General features: G+C 38.8%; 1 long non-coding RNA gene across 2 annotated transcripts; it reads right to left on the reverse strand.

The window, feature by feature from the left end:
- On the reverse strand, positions 1 to 20917 carry LOC132603512 (uncharacterized). 2 transcript variants are annotated; one of them, XR_009568362.1, is made up of 4 exons: positions 20538 to 20917; positions 14715 to 14819; positions 2443 to 2503; positions 1 to 309 (listed from the first exon to the last, which is right to left on the reverse strand). It is a non-coding gene; the product is annotated as an uncharacterized LOC132603512 (long non-coding RNA). The 2 variants fall into 2 exon arrangements; XR_009568363.1 differs by lacking the exon at positions 14715 to 14819 and having other exon boundaries at positions 20538 to 20915.
- Between the last annotated feature and the right edge of the window lie 535 nt (positions 20918 to 21452).

Genomic DNA, 21452 nt, shown 5'->3' on the forward strand with positions numbered 1-21452 from the left:
AAGGCTGCCACAACAAAACGATAAAATATATAAGCCGGCAAGGCTGCTACAGCGCTAGAACATCCATAATGACCATATAAGCACAACTGACCCTATTTGGACACAACCCACATACATGTCTACAGACCTCTAAGAGTTTCAACAGTGAAATATGACGGGACAGGGCCCCGTCATACCCTTAGACAACATATACATATATACATCAAAAGGAAGTCTGTACCAAAATCTAGACTCCGGAACAACGGAGCTCTCCAAGATAGCAGGAAGGGGAGTCCTAAGCTGGCGGATCACCAAAACGAGTATCTGCACCTGCGGGCATGAAACGCAGCCCCCCGAAGAAAGGGGATCAGTACGGAATATGTACTGAGCATGTAAAGCATGGAATACAGTAAACAGGATCATAACTGAAATAAGAAGTACGAAAAATGAGTACAATAATCAGGATACCAAAATACTTGCTTTTGAAACATAAATCATGCATGTCAAGTCATATATCATATCCGGCCCCATTATGGGACACGGTGAACGTGGTCGCCACCCCGTCTTTGGCGCCATAACACAGCATACTCCAGAATATAGTATAACTCCGTAACACAGCATAACACCATAACACAACATAACACCATAGCACAGCATAACACCATAATATATATATACCGTACCCGGCCCTCTAGTGAGGGACTCGATGAACAATGCAGTGGAAATGTGCACGATAACAGATCCTGGCCCGGGACTCGGTGAAAGACATATTGAGGCATGCACGAGCAGAGTAGTGAGAAACCATATGCAGTTTAGATCATTATCAAGACTCAATGGAACAATCAATGCGAGTTATCATTTAGAAATCAGAACAATGGTCATGTCCAATACCTTTCGAATGTTATTCAGGGCATATCAGCTAGCTCTCGACTATTATCACAATGTATAGCAAAGGGCTTGGAAGCCATAGTCATATGTCAATAATGTATGAAACATCTTATAGGAATCCAACCACAAACTGTCATAAAGTTCCTAGAAATAGAAACGGATGTATATCGACTAGTATTCAACATCCAGGGAATAGAAGAGGGAGGCACAATCTCTCGGGAGTTCTAACATCTCTAAGTAAATAAAATCGTAAATTACATCCAAAGTATAGGAATAGAGTTACCCCAAAGTTCATATCATTTCACTTAGATCTAGGACATGCCAAAAGAAAGAAGGGACAGCTTTACATACCTGTTTGCGACTATTCGTAACTCGTTCGTCTCGTCACTCTTTTAGTCTATTTAATATAAGAGTAACGTTATCGTTAGTAACTATATTTTCTAGTCCACAAATCCATATCCTATTCTTCTATAGAACTTACATTTCAGTTTATATATATACTCCCGTTTAGGGTTTTCTATTATCTAAAATTTAGCGAAAATCCGGCAGCACTTCCCCTATATGTTCACCTATCCCAAATTTCCAATTGCTCTCCTGTTGACACAGAAATATCAACAACAATATATGGATACAATTATATTTTCAACTCCTTCAATTCAACAAAAACAATAATATGTTCATACGAACATAACTTCAATTTTAACTTTCTAATCCCTTCGCCATATAATCCATCATAATCACAACTATAACGCAACTTAAAATAAATTTCCCATGCCTAATTAGAACAGCCCCTACACGGCTCAATTTATCTTTCAACACCAACATCTACAACTTCTTATATTCATCACATACCTACAATTTATACAAGCTTAAATTGCCTCCAAAATGGGTATAAAAAGTGATTAAATCTTACCTCAATCAACTTGGCTCCTTAACCTTGCTAAACACTTGGATAATTTCAACATTTTGAGGCATAAATTCTCCCCCTCAACCCTCCATTGCTCGGCAAATCTCTCCTTGGCCTAGAGGCCTTTCTTTCTTTTTCTTTTTCTTTGCTTTGTTTTGTTTCAATTTTTGTTTGATGAATGATATTTGATGAATGCCTAAGGGTATATATGTGAGGCTTCTAAGCCCCACACGTGCCCCTTATGTGGCATGAGTTGGTGGCCTAACATTTTCATTTCATTTATTTTTTTTTCAATTAAATTAAAAAAATTGGGTAGGGCCCACTTAATTAATTAGTTTTAATTAATTTAATTAATTATTAATTTACACTTAATAATCTAAGCACAATTAATTAATCCCTAATCTCTAATAATATTTTTATACTAAGTAAAATTTATAAACAATTTATGTTCTAATTAAAACTGAAAATTAAAGATTCTCATTTCATGTCCGAAAATAATTCCGCCTCCAACTTGAGTCGATTTACTTACGAATAATTCGATGTATAAATATACGGGGTATAACATACAAGTCGGGACAAGGCCCCCGACATACCCTGGACAAAATCATACACACAGATATATATATATATATAGACTAAGCAATGCTCCAGGAAGAAATGGTGCTCACCAATCAAACTGGTACCTGAAAGCAGCCTACTGCGGAAGACCTTCATCTCGTCTACTTGCACCTGCGGGCATGAACGCAGCGTCCACAAGAAGGGACGTCAGTACGAACAATGTACTGAGTATGTAAGGCATGAATGGTAGTATGATATCAGAGAGAAGAAAACATAAGATGAAGTAAGTAATTATACCTCGTACTCTTCTTAAGATCGCTGTCATGTAAACTACTCGTCTACAGGAAGAACATGCCATACACAACATACATACATATGTATTCACATACACTTACTATACATACATCTATCATATCCGTACTTGGCCCTTGCGGGACTCGATGTTATTCGTACTTGGCCCTTGCAGAACTCGATGTTATCCGTACTCGGCCCTTGCGGGACTCGATGTTATCCCCAGCTGATCAGTGGGATGAAAGGCATACATAGATACATATACACACACACACACACACATATATATATATGCATAAATGAAATCAACATCGTCATTAGCATTACCATTATCATCAATCCTTGAAGGATCAACCATCGCAAGATGAAATCGATGACGTCATGGGAGTCTCGAGAATCATAAACTTAGGTAGCACTGGAAATGGAATCGTTATCATCGCTATATCTCACCTCAAATGAACGAGTAACATGAGGTGATACTATCAACAATAAGTACGATTAAGGGATTCATGAAATGGCTCAATAATCTCATAATGCCCTCAAATCATAGCTTCGGAGTTTCAAGAGAAGAGAATCATTATCATTGTCACAATCATCATAGAACATACTCCATTTAACATCATAAGAGGCTTTAAAAATCATGAACTTCGAGCTTTTGAAAACAAGGCGGTTATGGAAACATTTATGGAATCATAACATAGGAATCATGTCTTTGAAAGAAATGGATGAGCCTTAACATACCTGTTCCGCCTCTTACTAGCTACGCTTATTTGTCCAAGCTCGCAAGTCTACATTTAAGAGGATTTACACTAACGTTAGCCTCTTCATCGCGCACTTGTTCCAAGTTTCAAATCAAACTATTTTATATTCTGCCGAAAATCGGGCAGCATCTCCCTTATTTATATGCCTAGCCCGAATTCTCAATTCAACAACCAACAACAACCACAACAATACCAACATTAACCATAATATTTCCAACACCAAAATACTTCATAAACATCCCATATGGTCTCCAAATTTCAAATATATATATATATATATATATATATAGATAAATTATTACATTCTTATAATATACCCTTCATCCTGAACCCGGGCCTAAAAATTATTTAGCGCGTTCGCTCCTCGTGGTGGCGCGTTCGCGCTGTGTTGGCCTTTGGCCTTCTGCGCATTCGCGCCACTCCCTGGCGCGTTCGCGCAGACCATTTTCTGGTCTGCCAGCCCGAATTGTAACATCAATATCTCCTTACCTCGATGTCCTATCGAGAAGCGGTTTGTTGTGTTGGAAACTAGACTTCCCGAACTCCACTTTAGACTTTTGTTTCACTTCCAAACTATAATATACTAAAACATATTATTTCTTCCAATTAGACCAAAATTTTCGTACCAAACCTTGCCCAATTTTCCTTCAAGCCTCGGAAGCTTAATCTCCTTAGTTCACTGGTTTTCCAATCCTCCTATAACCTGTTACGTGAACTCGGACTCTTATAATCGTAACACGAGCACCTATGATCTTGCATCTTCTCGACAATAACTCGATGTCTGCAATTGAATAGCTAATACCTAACGAATCCCAACGTACCGAAACTACGGGGTGTAACATCCTTCCCCCCTTAGAAACATTCGTCCTCTAATGTTGTAGTATTGTCAACCCACAACACCGTCTTTGATTCCTTAGAACCGTTATTCTTCCCTTAGGGTCCGATTACCGTTTGCCTAGACCATAACTTGGTTCAGTCTCTTCTCATCTTCCCTTAACTCTTGTATTGCCTTCAATCAGCTTCTTTCACTTTTTTGTCTTTATGTACATAGTTGGAAATTAACTAGCATCTCGCTCTCGTTCTATCTCCATTATTGTAGCCTTGACTTGCCGTGTCGTAACTACTCATCATCTTATAAGTATTCTCTTTTTCTCGCTCCTTATTTCCCTGTTAGTGGGCAATTACCTTTCTCATATATGGATCCTCTTTGCGTTTACTCCTTCGGTGCCATCTCAGGCTACTATTTTTTTATATCTATTAGTCTTGGATATACACTATACTGACTCTTTGTAGTTCATTGGTCAACTTCATTAGTCCTTACATCCTTGTCACCATCTCTCTTACCCTTGCATTCCGAGTGTTTATCCAACATGACCTTGTCGCTAGTGGGCATAATGGTTGTGTTTCTTAAACTATTCCTCCCAGTTCCTTTCCAAGACAACTTCCATCGATCCAAAGTACATATATACATAATGGTTCTTCACCCTTTACTATCCTTCGCAGTACCATTATACTTATGGCAAACTTATAATCCGAGTTCAAGCTAAATCCCTGGGGCTCCTGCCACAACTTTTTCGTGCTTCTCGCTCCCAAATCTCGCGATACAAACCCAGAAGCATAGGATTACGGTAGTTCTTACTCCACTACGATTCTCTTATATATATATATATATATATATATATATATATATATATATATATATATATATATATATATATATAGCTTCGATTTCTTTGTACCGACGATCACTTCATCTGTCGTTATTCCTTATTGGCTTTCTGATATGACCTTTTTGCAATTGTAGTTGGGCATAGCTTCACGTTGACGGTTCATATAATTCCATAGCATATACTCTCATGTGCAGTATAATTAGCGATCTTGCATCTTCTCGACAATAACTCGATGTCTGCAATTGAATAGCTAATACCTAACGAATCCTAACATACCGAAGCTACGGGGTGTAACAATCTACTACCCACACATATGTATCTACGAGCCTCTAACTGGAGTACTGAACATAAGGACGGGAGAGGACCCCGTCGTTCCCGAATATGTATACACAAAAGAATATATGTCAAAACTACACCTCCAGAGTAGGGAAGTGCTCCTGGGCAAGTTGATCTGGCTCTTAAATTCGGGGTCGTCTCCCTGTCTACCTGTGGGCATGCACACAGCGTCCAAAAAGAAGAGGACGTCAGTACGAACAATATACTGAGTATGTAAGGCGTACATAGCAACATAATGAGGGAATATAGAAAGTATACGAAGAAAAGATGAGTGTAACGGCTTGCCTCTCAAGGCGGAATCATGCATGATCACTTTCTACCTTTATAACATATCACACATATATATATAAGTTCTCTGAATCAATAACATCATTAGCCCGCGTCCGGGCCTCGCGCGTCTGGAGTAATCATGTCACGCCGCCCATTAGTGGTGTCATGTCCAGCCAAGTAAGCCCGGTGTTATCATTAGCCGCCCGCCTTAGTGGTGTCCTGCCCGGCCATCTAGACACGGTGTAATCATAAGCCGCCCGCCTTAGCGGTGTCATGCCCGGCCATCTAGGCGCAGTGTAATCATACATATATTCTTATCATAAAGTATGCATAAGTGCTCAAGTAAGCACTGTAATTCTGTCGGAGTGACGTAAGGTCGGTAACCTCCGATTACATTATGGAACATTATGATCGTCATATCTCACCTTGAAGGAACTAGCATTATAAGGCAAGGATATCCATGATGAATAGCATCAAGGAATCATGTAAAGATCATTAGCATCATATCATTTTCAAGGAACATATCTCATCTCCATCTCGTAGGAGTCTTTTAATACTCTTTAGCTTTCATCTTTTGGAATGTAAGAAGGTCATGGAAATATAGAAAGAAGTCATGCCTTAAAGGAAGGGGGCTAGCCTTACATATATTTATATCTTTTTAACGCTATTGTCTACTTGCTTGCCTTTCGAGCTCGCGATGCCACCTTCATGAGAATTTGTACGAGGATTAGACTACTGGAAACATACTTAAGTGTAGGCTAAATCAATTAAGAGTCAATGAAAATTTGGTGACATTTCCTTTGTTTCAACAACTTCCTCCATAAAATAAGACAACCCTCAAACATCAATAAGAGCACTCATAACAACATAGCCAATAAATTCTTTAAGTTAAACATTGTTTACTTCTTAAAGCCACCTTCAAAATCACCCATAACTATATCTATAATACAACTTCATATTCATTCTCATATAATACTCCTTTAACATCATTTGTATTATTCACCACAAGATTGTACTCACAACACGTCAAGAGCTATTATTCAAGTTAAGTCATTATTCAAGAATATCATTATTTCCCTAATTGCACTCCATATCTTCCTCCCTTCCATAATCTAAGTCTTTTAACCTCTCAATATTCTTAATAACACGAATTGAACATAATACTCACCTTTGATGATGTAAGAATGGACTTTGGATGAGAGTACTTCACTTGAAGAAAACCTCACTTCAATACAAAAGGACTTCTTGATCTCTACAAACCCTAGTGAGCATCCATATGCTTGATTTTTACTAATTCTAAGTATTTACTCTTTGATTTCCCTTGGATATATGATAATATGATGAGAGAAGTATTCTAGAACCTTCAAGACTTGGAGAGAGTATGAAATCTGAAAATTTGGGGCGTGACTCGTCAATTTATAGCTGGAACTGGAAAGTTCCAGAAAAGCGGTTCGACGAGCGGGTCGACGACCCATCGACCTGTCGACGGTCCGTGAACTTACACCTGAGAATCTCTGATTGTAGAAACATACTAATGGTCGGGTCGACGGTCCAGCAACTTGGCCCGTCGACTGGCGCCTGCAGGTCTCAGTCTGCAGAAACATATTGACTGTGCACAGTGATGGTCCGTCGATATGTCGACGGCCCATCAGTACTGATTGGTGTCTGAAGATTTTCCTGAATCCGTTCAGATTACGTCGATTCGATTTGTTCAACTTCTAACCCCGTAAATCACAAGGAAAACTTGTTGGTACACTGTGTTCGATCTTCTCTACCTTCAAATGTCTTTGGAATCTTAATTAGAATCATCAATTATCCCTTCTTACTGGTAGAGACATCATATACACCTTAACTTATGTTAGCCTGTTCACCGCACAACGACATGAAATTTTTCGAGGTGTAACAAGTGGGCCCACACATATAAACAGTTGACCACCAAGACATCTAGGATCTTCTCACTTCTTTCACACTCTAGAATCGTGCAGTTAGAGCTATGCTTTCAGGAATTCCTTTAACTCGTGCGTATTATGTATTTCAGATAATTCCTGCGAAAACGAAGTACACTAAAAGGACCACACCTACCATTTAGAGGGCTACCGCTAACGTTACTCCTGTAGTGGAGCCTTAGACTCAGAGAGTTGCATTAGATACCTAAATCCCAGCTACAGAGAGGCCTGTGGAGGTTCGTACCATCACTACTCTACAGCCCAATGCTACTGACATGGATGTTAGGGGAGCCATTCAGCTACTCACCCAGATTATTTCTAATCAAGCCCAACACCAGAAAAGGGCTCTTACCGCTAGTGCTAGTAGTGGATCGGACAGTTCAAGGACCAAGGAATTCTTGAACGTAAATCCTCCAGTGTTCACAGGGTCTAAAAATGAGGAAGATCATAGAACTTCATTGATGGACTTTAGAAAGTGTTTCGGGTTATGCATGCTACTGAGATAGAGGCAGTAGAGTTGGGAGCTTATCAATTGCAGGATGTTGCCCTTATTTGGTATGAGAGTGGGAGCAGTCATGCGGGGAAGATGCGTCTCCAGAAACGTGGGATGAGTTTTTAGATGCTTTCATTGACCACTTCTAGCAAATTAAGGTTAGAGAGGTGAAGGCTTACGAGTTTGAGAGACTCAGGAAGAATGGTATGAGTGTGAATGAATATTATCTCAAGTTTCTTTCCTTGGCTAGGTATGCTCAGTATATGTTACCTAATATGAGGATCATAGTTAGTCATTTTGTGTTGGGGCTTATACCAGATTTGCATGGTGATGCTAATATTACTGTTCAAAATGACAAGATGACCGTCACCAAGATGGTTGCACTTGTGCAAGGTAATGAGGAAAGACTAAAGGAAGAGGAAGCTTTTCACAAAGAGAAGGACAGGGAATTCAATAAAAGAGCTAAATCTGCAGGTAACTTCAGTCATGGGGGAGGTTGAGCCAGGAAATTCTTCAAAAAAACAGATCAGTAGGACCTGCTCCATCTACAGCTAGTGCCCTAGCCCCAAAGTTCAGGATTGATCAGAAGAGATAGAATTCCAGGTCGTCTTACTCATATTCTCAGGCTAGTGTGGGTCAGAAGACTTATGACATTCCGATTTGCAGCAAGTGTGGTAAGAGACACCCAGGGTATGTCGCATGGATATAGATGTTTGCTATGGGTGTGGCTAGTAGGGCTATTTTCAGAGAGATTGTCCATCAGTAAGACAGGGTATCGGAGGTAATGTGGCTCAGTCCACAAATTCAGCGGCACCTTGAAATTCTCAAGCCCAGTCAGGGCATGGTGCGTCTAAGTCTAGAAATGCAGGCAGAGGTCAAAACCGCTTATATGCTTTAGTAGGTCATCAGGATACATAGGCATGTACAGATGTTGTCACAGGTACACCAATAGTTTTCACTTGTGACGTCTATGCCCTTATTGACCTAGGATCCACCTTATAATAAGTGACCCCATTTGTTGCTAAGAAATTTGGGATTGAACCAGAAAAGTTGCATGAACCCTTTGAGGTGTCCACCCTAGTTAGGGAATTAGTTATAACTAGACGTATTTATAGGGGTTGCCCAGTTTTAGTCTATCACTGCAGAACCATAGCCGACTTAGCAGAGTTGGAGATTGGTTATCTTCATGTTATGCCACAGTGAGTTGTAGAATCAAAATAGTGAGATTTGAGTTTCCTAACAAACCAGTTATAGAGTGTAAGGGAAATTCAGTAGTACCCAAGGGTAGGTTTATTTCCTATCTAACAACAAGAAAGATGATTTCCACAGGGTATATTTATCACTTAGTCTGAGTCAGGGTTACAGATCCCTAGACTCCAGCCCTTCAGTCCACACCAATCGTTAATGAGTTTCCAGAGTTCTTCCCAGAAGATCTTCCCAGAGATCTTCCTGACAGAGAGATTGACTTTAGAAATGATCTACTTCCTGACACTCAACCAATATCTATTCCACCATACAGAATTGTTCCAGCAGAGTTAAAAGAGTTAAAAGCCCAGTTGAAAGATCTCCTTGACAATGGATTTATTAGGCCAAGTGTTTCACGTTGGGGTTCGCCAATCTTGTTTGTCTAAATGAAATATGGTTCCTTATGCATGTGCATTGATTATCATCAGTTGAACAAGGTCGCTATTAAGAACAAATACCCTCTTCCAGGATAGATGATTTATTTGACCAACTTGAAGGTGCCCACTGCTATTCCAAAATTGACCTCAGATCAAGATACCATAAGTTAGAGGTTAAGCAAGTTGATATTCCGAAGATCGCTTTCAAAACCCGTTATGGTCATTTCGAATTTCTTGTCATGTCATTTGGATTGACCAACGCACCAGCTGCTTTTATGGATCTTACGAATAGGGTCTTCAAACCTTACCTCGATTTATTCGTTCACTGATGATATTTTGGTGTATTCCTGTAGTGAGACTGAACACGCAGAACATATCAGAATAGTGTTGCAGACACTTCAGGATCGTGAGCTTTATGTTAAATTCTCAAAGTGTGAATTTTGTCTCAAGTCATTAGCGTTACTCCAGCACGTGATTTCAGTTGAAGTCATGAAAGTTGATTCTCAGAAAACCGATACCGTAAACAATTGGCCTAGACCCACCTCAATTTTCGACATAAGAAGTTTCTTGGGTCTGGCAGGCTATTATAGACGTTCTGTAGAGGGATTTTCCTTTATTTCAGCTCCGTTGACTAAGTTGACTCGTAAAAATGTTAAGTTTCAGTGGTCAAATACATGCGAGCAAAGCTTTGAAGAGTTGAAAAAAAAGTTGATTTCTGCTCCAGTTTTGATGCCACCAAAGGGAACCGAAGGGTTCACTGTATATTGTGATGCTTCAGAATTGGTCTCGGATCTTTCTTAATGCAGCATGGTAAGGTTGTAGCTTATGCATCTCATCATCTTAAGACTTATGAATCCGACTCATTATCTAGAATTAGCAGTCGTGGTTTTTGCACTTAAGATATGGCGTCATTATTAGTATGGAGTGCATGTTGATATTTTCACTGATCATAAAAGCCTGCAGTATATTTACAATCAAAGAGAGTTGAATCTTAGGCAGAGAAGACGGCTCGAATGGCTTAAGGATTATGATATGGATATCCTCTACCACCCAGGAAAAGCGAATGTAGTAGCCGATGCCCTTAGTCGGAATTCCATGGGAAGTCCATCTCACGTTGAGGCAGATAAGAGCGTTATGATAAAAGAATTTCATCGCTTAGCTAATCTAGGAGTTTGACTCCTACACTCCGAAGATCGTGGTGTTATTGTTCAAAACAGAGCTAATTCCTCCTTAGTGCTAGAAGTAAAGAGAAGCAGTTTAGTGATCCCTACTTGTTATAGCTGGAAGAGGGGATTCACAAGCATAAGACAACAACTTTTGAACGAAGGGGAGATGATGGTACCTTGAGGTACCGAGGCAGATTATGTGTTCCAGATGTAGATGGGCTCAGAGAGTGAATTATGTCAGAAGCTCACAACTCCAGGTTTTCCATTCACCCAGGTGCCACTAAGATGTATCATGATCTTAAAGAGATTTATTGGTGGAATGATATGAGAAAGAAGGTAGCAGATTTTGTGGCTAAGTGTCCAATTGTCAGCAAGTGCAAGCCGAACACCAGAGGCCTGGTGGGTTGGCTTAGAATATTATATTCCTGTTTGGAAATGGGGGATGATAAATATGGACTTCATAACAGGTCTACCTCATTCATCCCGTAGACATGACTCAATTTGGGTAATTGTGGACCGACTTACTAATTCAGCGCACTTCTTGCTAGTTAAGACCACCGATTCAGCAGAAGATTATGCCAAGTTGTATATTTGCGAGATTGTTAGATTACATGGGACCCCAGTGTCTATTATTTCATATCGTGGTACTCAGTTCACAACGAACTTCTAGAAATCATTTCAAAAGGGATTGGGTACCAAGGCGAACCTCAGCACAACTTTCCACCCTCAGACAGACAGCTAGGCAGAGTGTACCATTCAGACTCTTGAGGACATTTTAAGAGCATGCGTCCTAGATATTAAAGGTAATTGGTATGATCACTTGCCTCTCATTGAGTTTGCTTATAATAACAGTTATCATGCTAGTATCAAGATGTCACCGTTTGAATCTTTGTATGAGCAAAGGTGTAGATCACCTATTAGTTGGTTTAAAGTTGGTGAAGCAGAGTTGTTGGGACCAGATTTGGTCTATCAGGCTATGAAGAAAGTCAAGTTAATTCAGGAGCGTTTGAGAACGGTTCAGACCCGCCAGAAGTCTTATACAGATGTGAGGCAAAGAGACATAGAGTTTCAAGTTGATGATTGGGTATTCCTTAAAGTCTCACCCATAAACGGTGTTATGAGATTTGGGAGGAAAGGGGAGCTTAGCCCAGATATATTGGACCTTATAGAATCCTGCAAAGGGTTGGTCAAGTAGCTGATAACCTTGAATTGCCATAAAAGTTGGCTACTGTTCATCCAGTATTCCATGTGTCTATGCTGAGGAAATGTGTGAGAGACTTGTCATTTGTTGTTCCTGCTGATACTATAATGGTTAAGGAGGGCCTAACCTATGAAAAGATCCCTGTAGCAATCCTTGATTGTCAGGTTTGCAAGTTGAGGACTAAGGAAGTTGCCTCAGTTAAAATTTTGTGAAGGATTCAGAAAGTTGAAGAGGCTACATGGAAAGCCGAAGAAGACATGAAATCCAGATATCCCGATTTATTTGAAGAGCAAGCAGAGAACGCTCAAGGTAACCCTTCAATAATCCATGCCATGTCTTATGTTTCATACTCATGTCATGTATCCAGTGCCCATGTTCCTTGTCTTAGTATTCATGTTTCCATGTAATTATGTCATGTTAATTCAATCTCCATGTTTCATGTCATGTTTCCTTCACGTTCATGTACTCGAGTAATGTCCAGTCCTAATCTTAACCATGACCTATCATTCGAGGATGAATGATCCCAAAGGGGAGATATTGTAACACCTCGTACCTTTAAACTAAGCCGCGTCTATGACTCAGGGATCCCGGAAGCTAAAAGGGGGAGTTTAAGTAGAAAAACAAGACTCAGTTCTACAGGTGGCATTTAACGGCCAGAGGGACGGACCGTCGATTGATCGACGGCCCGTCAAATGCACCTTCCCTAGGAATCTCATTTTGCAAACTCTCTGGACTTTCTCAGACAACTAACAGTAAGGTCGAATCGATGGACCGTTGACACTTCGACCGACCGTCAATGATGCACCGTCAAAAATAAGACTCGGACCGTCAAGTGCAACATCAATCCTCCCCGAAAGCAATCAGTATAAATACGAAACTTCATTTTAGAAAATCAGTTTTCACAACTCCCAAGCCCTAACACGAAGGTTCTCTTCTCCCATCAATCCAAAACATCAAGGTAAGTCATTTCAAGCCCCTCCAAATCAATTCTAACATGTATTCATGTAATCTAACAAGGGTTCATCATTCCTAGCCTAGGTTTTATAGGAAAACCCATCTCAAGGTTCAAATTTTAAGCTTTTGGAATTCTATTACAGTTTTGGAGCATTTACAAGTATGTAGGGCTTCTATCTACGTGAGGAGCATCATTGTTCTTCCCTACGCCATGTTCTTCCATGATTATACGAAAGCTCATCAAAGACTAGGGTTCTAGATATGTTCAAGATAACCCTAAGTGCATGTACCATGATATACCATGTTTGTATTAATAATTCGTTATTGTATTCTTGATATTCTATTAGGTTATTGAGAATCTGTCCATAATCCATGAAAACCCATACTTTGCGTTCCATGGGTTCTTAAATGCAAGATATGAACTTTTATGTATATTTGCATGAAATACTACGTGCATCCACGTTTTCATACAATGGAGCCTCGAAAAGCACTGTTGAGAGGAAGATGCCACGAATCATGTTTACAAGTCATGTTTATGAATCAAGTTTCCAAGTCATGATTACAAGCCATGTTATACAAACCATTGGCCTAGATGCCAACTATATCTCTGTTCATATTTTTGGGAGTAGCATAGGTTTACCGAGAAGGCTCAGATAGCCTGAAACTACGTATGCCAACGTAGGAAGCGTCGCTCCACCCAGATTAGGACAATACCTTCAAACAGTTGAATTGGATCCATTTTCATATCATGCTTATGTCTCATACCCTGGAAAGGTGTGGGGCTGCTCTGTTGGTCGGGCCAGGTACCAAACTCCACGTACCCACGTGGTGATTCTATGCTGTCGGTTATACTACTTCTGTCCCACCAGATACATACATACGTTTTACTCACATTATACATTTATTCATGTCAGATGATGCTCATGTTCATGTTCAGCTTACAGTTTCAGTTTCAATTTGAGTTCTATTATTTCATGTGCCATGTCTATTTCATTCAGTAGCTTTACATACCAGTACAATTCAAGTGTACTGACCCCCTTTTTATTTGCTTGGGGGCCTGCATTTCACGATGCAGATTTACTGGATGACGGATGAGTACATTAGGACTCAGCACGTATCAGCTTTTGGTGAGCCCCATTCTATTCGGGGTTTTAGCTTTACTTATGTTATTTCGGTCATGTAGTCAAGGTATGCCGGGGGCCTTGTCCCGGTAAACAGTTTAGTAGTCAGATTCATGTCAGAGGTTTCATAGACTAGTCAGTTATGTTATGTCAGGTATTCAAAGTCATTGTCACGACCCAAACCGATGAGCAGCGACGAGCACCAGACCACTACAGATCGAGCACCCCTAAACTCACTCCCACTCTATACTAAACAACTTGGTGGCCCACTTTGACTGATATTCCACTGGTACCGTTCGCAGTAGCATTTATACAATAGATCTTACCTCAGAATTCCACGAAACATGCCTATGGATATGCATATGTAAGCAAACTAGCAGAGGATGACAATGCAGACCAACTTGGTCACCGTATATACTATTCACAAAATTAAGGGACAACTGAAAGCACATGACGACCCCCACTATATATACACTGTCTACAGACCTCTATGGAATATAGACTACAAAAAGGACAGGACAAGGCCCTGCCATACCCATATATCTGCATACCAGAAATAGTATACCAAAAGGCTGCAACTCCGGATCGAGTGGAGCGCACAAACTGCAGCTGGGAGGAGATCCTACTGTCTGGCTCGTCCGGGTGACTACCTGAACCTGCGGGCATGAATGCAGCGTCCACAAGAAAGGACGTCACTACGAATAATGTCCCGAGTATGTAAGGTATGAATAATAATATAATATGACATATGGAGCATAACATGAGGTAACGAAATAACCTATACATATGATTGCCTCTTAAGGAAGATACCATGCATGCTTAACTTTAAAGAAAACATTTCTCATATACATATATGTAGCATAATCATTAGCCCGCGTCCGGGCCTCTCGCGTCTGAGGTAACCATCTCACGCCGCCCACTAGTGGTGCTGCCCGTGCGATATAGACACGGTGTATAAGCCGCCCGCCTTAGCGGTGCTGCCCGACCATCTAGGCACGGTGTAATCATCATCATATACTGAACATGAAGCATGCATAGGAGCTCAAGTAAAAACTGTAACTCTATCGGAGTGACGTAAGGTCGGTAACCTCCGATTGTATTATGGAACAACATGATCGTCATGTCTCACCCTGAAGGAACTAGCATTATGAGGTGAGACTATCAATAATGAATAACATCAAGGGAAAACATAGAATAAGATCATAAATCTCATAAAGCGTCAATTCATAAACTTGGAATCTTTAGAAATTGAGTCATCAACATCATTATTATCATAAAACACATCTCATATCTATCTCATACAGAACTCTTAATAATCTTGAGCTTTCAACTCTTGGGACGTAAGAAGGTCATGGAAATATAAGGAAGACAATAATATAAGAATCATGCCTTTGAAGGAAAGGGGACTAGCGTTAACATACCTTTTTGGTCACCTTAACTTTAACTACTCAATGCTTATCCTCCCAGGCTCATAAATTTATATTCAAGAAAATTTATACTATTGTTAGACTCACCTTTATACGCTTGTCTTAATCCTTCAAATAAATCTTTCTAGAATCTACCGAAATTTCAGCAGCATCTCCTATGTTTATATGCCTAGCGCAAAATCATAATTCAGCAACCAACAACAACAACATCAATACCAACATTAACAATATCACTTTCAACACCAACATGTGCCATAAAACAGCCCACACGCTGTTTTCCAACTTCCATAACTAACCAACTTACTATACAATTATTTAACGACTTTATCTTCGTAAATAAGCCTTAACTAATACCAAAAGAGAAAGATCCATACCCTTTTCTTGTCCAAATGATAATATCTTCAAGATTCCACCTTGAATCCAAGCCAAATCCAATGCAAAATAATACCGTGATCACAACTACGCACTATCCGAGCCTTGATTAAGCAAAATCACTTCAAACCCTCAACCTTTTTATGACATAATTGCCCTTTGTGTTGCTGCTCTCAATCTGATTTTTTTTTTTTGGTGAAAAAAATGGGGTTTATCCCCTTTTATAAGGTCCAAATTATGGTCGGGTCACTATAGCAATTTACTGTAGCAGGTCGGTACTATAGCAGTTACTGTAGCATGCGTTTTTACTTTGTCAGCCGAACTTGTAACGTCCATAATTCTTTACTCCAATGTCCTATCGATGAGAGGTTTGTTGCGTTAGAAACTAGACTCGACGAACTTCATTTTAGGCTTTTAAAACACCTTAAAACACTTTATATGCTAAGAGATATTCTTCCCTCAAGTTGGATCGAAATTTTCACACGAAACTTTAACCATCCTTTCTCCAAAGTTATACTACTCCATTTCTTCCACTCATTTCCTTATAAAACCTTCCACTATAACTTATATACATCATTCACTCATTAAATATACTTAATAATGCTTGCTTATATTCCAAAGTGGTTTTACTTAACCACAACTCAACATACTTATGTTTCAAATTTGATAAGTGTTTCTTCGAAGATACGGGGTGTAACAGTCTTCTAGCCATTTTGGCTCATTATTATTATGTTCATTCAGACTATTCTGCATTATGATATTATGGTATTTTCAGACTTATGATTTATGATCCCACGCTTTACTTAACGTTTGCATGTTCGTAGTTATTTCGCATCTGTTCATGCCCATGTTTAGTCAGCAAGCCATGTGGTTTGCTCGGTCACATCCACTCAGGCATCGAGTGTCGTATTATGCCTAGTCCATGGTTCGGGGCATGACAAGAACCTTCACATGAGATAGTCAAACCTTTCAATTTTCAAGTTACACATCCCTTATGGGTTAATTCCGATTCAAACACCAAAGCTTTATATCTAACTTTTCAATCATCCTTTAAAGGGAAAAACAATCAAGAATACACACACACACACACACACACACACACACATATATATATATATATATATATATATATATATATATATATATATATATATATATAGTACAAATAAGGTTTAATGTGGATTTGTCCCTCACGCACACAAACTACAACCAAAGAGTTCATAAAACCATTTAGAAGAGTATGTCCAAAAAGGGGCATGCCTCAAATCCCGCTAAAAGCTAGCCAAAAAGGAATTCCCAAGGTTCAACAATCAATCTACAATGGATTTAGATGAGAAAGATTAAAGCTTTATTCATACGTTTTGAAAACTAGGGCTCTTCTAAGCCTATAAACGTGTTCTTGAACCTTATGTGAATCATTAGTGGATTCCAATCGTGTAGTATAATATATACTAGCCTAAAATTCATTAATTAAATCAGAGAAACTGAAGTTCATACCTTTTAGACGAAGTTCTACACGCCCATTCTTCTCCTCTCTTGAGTTTTTAAGAATCTAGGATTTGGAGAGATGAGCTAAAGTTAATTTGATATTAGATTGATGAAACAATGATGATAATTGATCAAGAACTTACCTTATATGTTTTGGGGAAACCCTAGGGTTGTTTCCTCTCAAAAAGTCGGCCAAAACGAAATGGGAATGAATATAACGAAGTGGAAAACTTATAAAATTTGGAACCAGAAAAATAACGGGCCGCGGCACCCTTACGTCATGGACCCATCGCGGATTAGACCACCTGGGGCACCCCTACCATGCAATGGTGCCGAATAAGGCAATATTTTGGTCAGAACCATGTTTTGATCGCGACACTCTTGCGACGAGACTGCCGACCTTTTCTCAGTAAAATAGTCATACCCTTTTGTACATAGCTTCTCTGGAGCTGGGAGACCTACCGTTGGAAAGGTATTTCAAAGACCTACAACTATCATGTTTTTAGTTTTCTCAAATTCCTAACACAAATACCGTAAAACTGTACATAAGTGCAAACTATCTCAGATTTGGATGCATTTAGAAGCCCTTAAGAACTCCACCTTTTGGTTTGACTTCAAAACGACAGTTTATCACTTGAATTCATCCCTAATGAATTCATATAGCTAAGATATATGATGTTAGGTGTATTTATACACTTTTCCGCCATCTTTTACCCATACTTATACTGTCTTTTAGAGCTAAATGCATTAAATACACCTAACATCTATTAACTATGTGATATGGGACTAATTTGTGCTTTATTGTGGAATCTAGGTGGTTTAAGTTGAAAAATGCTACAGTGTGAAGATGAAGAGATTTTGAGCAAAATTGAAGAAGAGGAAAAAGAAAAGAAGGTCACATTGAAGTCTTTTGGGTATAATAAGGACCAATGAAGGGTAATCTGAGCAATTCTGGCTGATTCTGAGGCAGTGCGGGTTGGACGAGTGAGCGGAAGGAGGTTGCAACACTTGAAGGCAAAATACGACCACTGAAGGGTCTCATGCATTGGTTGTGCGTCGCACACCCAACGCATAAAATACCCCTTTCTAATTCTCAGACCTGTTATGCATTGGTTGTGCAGAGCACAGCGGATGCACAGACATAGTCATGCGATGGCCATGTGACGTATGACCAAAGCACAAGAGGCGTCAGTTCTCCTAAGTTGATCAGGATTGGGCCCACTTATCTCATATTTTCCCAAGCTTATAAATAGCCGTTTTTACATTAGAATAGAGAACTTTTGACCTAAAGAGAGTATGAGCCGCCGTGGAGGCCGGAGATTATTGGATTTTATCTTTTCTTCTCCTTATTACTAGTTTGTATATTTTCTTTGAATGATTTGTTGCTTTTCCTCCATGTCTACGTGGAGCTAAACTTCTCGTTCTAGGGTTGTGGTAAACCATGATTATTGATGTTTGGTGATTATTTCTTATCTTAATATGAGTTGTTAAGTTTGATTGTTTCTTTAATTCTGTTCATAATTGCTTGATTGTTTGGCCAACAGTTAGGTGTCACACCCCTTTTTTTGGGCCCCCGCGCTATAAATGCGCAAGTTTTATATTATTAAAGGGTTTTTCCATTTGAAGTGACGGTTTTGAAAAGGGATTATTTTATTTACAGAGTCGCCACTTGGAATTGAATTTTGGTGTTCCAAGCCACCTTATGAATCCCTAATCAAAAGGAAATGACTCTTTTATTATGGTCCGCGAAAACAGAAGATCGGGTAAGGAATTCTGTTGACCGGGGAGAAGGTGTTAGGCATTCCCGAGTCCCGTGGTTCTAGCACGGTCGCTTTATCGACTTATATTTAGCTTAAATTAATCTTTGAATATATTATGTATTTGAGCCTTGATTTGCTCGTACTTTTATTGTTGAACTTTTATTAGTCTTAACCCGGATGCGTAATCGCATTCCGGATCTTTTAAGCGTCTCAAAATAAGATGCGTAACCGCATTCTTAATCGAAACAAGATTAATTATTAAAACGACATTGGCCAAGGTGCGTAACCGCATCCATGAGTTGTTTAAAACGTCTCGAAATAAGATGCGTAACCGCATTCTTAATCGAAACAAATATCTTGAAACGTGCCTAAAGCTCATCTAGCGTTAAAGGCAATTATTTGTCTCTAAAACCCGAGACTTATAAATTATTCGGTTATTATTAATTTTCACTCTTTTGATAACGGGTTTTGAATAAATTCGCAACCCATCTCGCTCGCTTACAATTGGTTTTTCCGCTCTTTTCTTTTACTCTTGACAGCGGGGTTTCAGTTGTTATTTTCGCTCTTTTGACAACGGGCTTTAATACGTGTTCGCAACTCATCTCGCTCCCTTACAATTATTTTTTTTCAACTCTTTTCTTTCAACTTTGCGACGGGATTTAAAATAAATTCGTATCCCATCTTGCTTGGGCTCTCAATTAATTAGTTATTTGGGAATTAAATTAATGTCTAGGCCCAATTAGTTACACGGCCCAAATATTCTAGCCTGAATCAATGAAGCAATAAGAGAATATATTCAAAACCATTAGAAACTAAATAGCCTCACACTAGTTTAGACATGCACATAAACCTTATTAATGCCCATCATTTGTCCTAATTTTCTAATCAAATAGAATGTTTGGTTCTTAACTCATTCAAAAAATCTATCAACAGTGATGATAAAAGAACTTTCAACAAAATGTGGATCAAAACAAAAGAAAAGTTACTTAAGCTTCCTCTTTAACTAATTCTACTAAATATTTCAACGATAATCCTATAGTTGACCCAAAATAATTAAGCATGGATTTGTGAAATGGCTATTATAATTATACCTCAAAGGATTAATTTATTTTCATCATAAGATCAAACTCCTACTTCGTATCCTTTTGTAACAGTAAATCACAACCAAATATAGCCATTAAATTTACCAAACACACATGGAATAACACATCATTTTCAGTGCATATGAACATGAATCCCATAGAGCACATCAAACACAACGAAAAAACAACCAGAAGCTCATTTAAAGGACACCTGCGAAGTTGTTTGCAAAGAAATAGAAACGGACCTTAATGAAGCGAAGCAAAATCGTAACTTCAATTTAGTATAGGAAATCTCATACTAGTACAGAGCCGCAAAGGCCAAAACTTGAATCAAAATCGAGACTAAGATCGGAGACCACGAACAGAAAATTCATCGGCTTTTCCTTCAACCTCAATTATTTTCTTTTTTAGTCTTTTACTGGTTTTTCTGATAGAAGTAGATGGTCACAAAATGGTTTTGTTGGTTAAAGATGAGAGCTTTGTATTAAAGGTGAAAGCTTGGTGGTCATTAATAGTGTTTGGAGTGGAGCTGTAACGGAGGTGGCGGCTAATGTGTTGAAAAATCAGGTAGTGATGACTGCTAGCCCCCTTTCTAGGGTCTATAATGAGATCTTTATATGGTGTGTAGGTTAGGGTTTTGAGTGTGTTGTTTATTTTTCTTTTCCCAAAATACCTACATGAATAAAAATATTTTGAAAGTTGAAGGGAATATTCCCTTCCAAAAATGAATTATGCTTTTTTGTGTGGATAATGTGAAATTTTGCCAAGTGGCGGACCATCATTGGTTCCATTTTTATTTTTCTTTTCCATTAAAAGGATATATAAAATACCAAAATAAATATATTAATCAACTATTTTTAAACCAAAACTAAGAAAAAATTAAATAAATAAAATAACGAAATATCCAAAAGATAGAATTAACTTAGAAAAACTAGACTAAAAGAAACCTATTCTTTTTTATAATTTTTCTTTCTCTTAAACACAAAACTTATGCCTTGGAAATAGCGAATATTTTTTTTTCCTTTTTTTTTTTTCATTTTCACAAACAAACCTACTAAAAATGAAATAATAGTTAAAATCCAAGATTAGACTAAAAGAAAAATTAATCAATAAGACAATGAAAACATCCCGGAAGGGTCAAAAATTACGTGTCTACAGCA

This window comes from Lycium barbarum, chromosome 7 (genome assembly GCF_019175385.1).
Source record: "Lycium barbarum isolate Lr01 chromosome 7, ASM1917538v2, whole genome shotgun sequence".
Lineage (NCBI taxonomy): Eukaryota > Viridiplantae > Streptophyta > Magnoliopsida > Solanales > Solanaceae > Lycium > Lycium barbarum.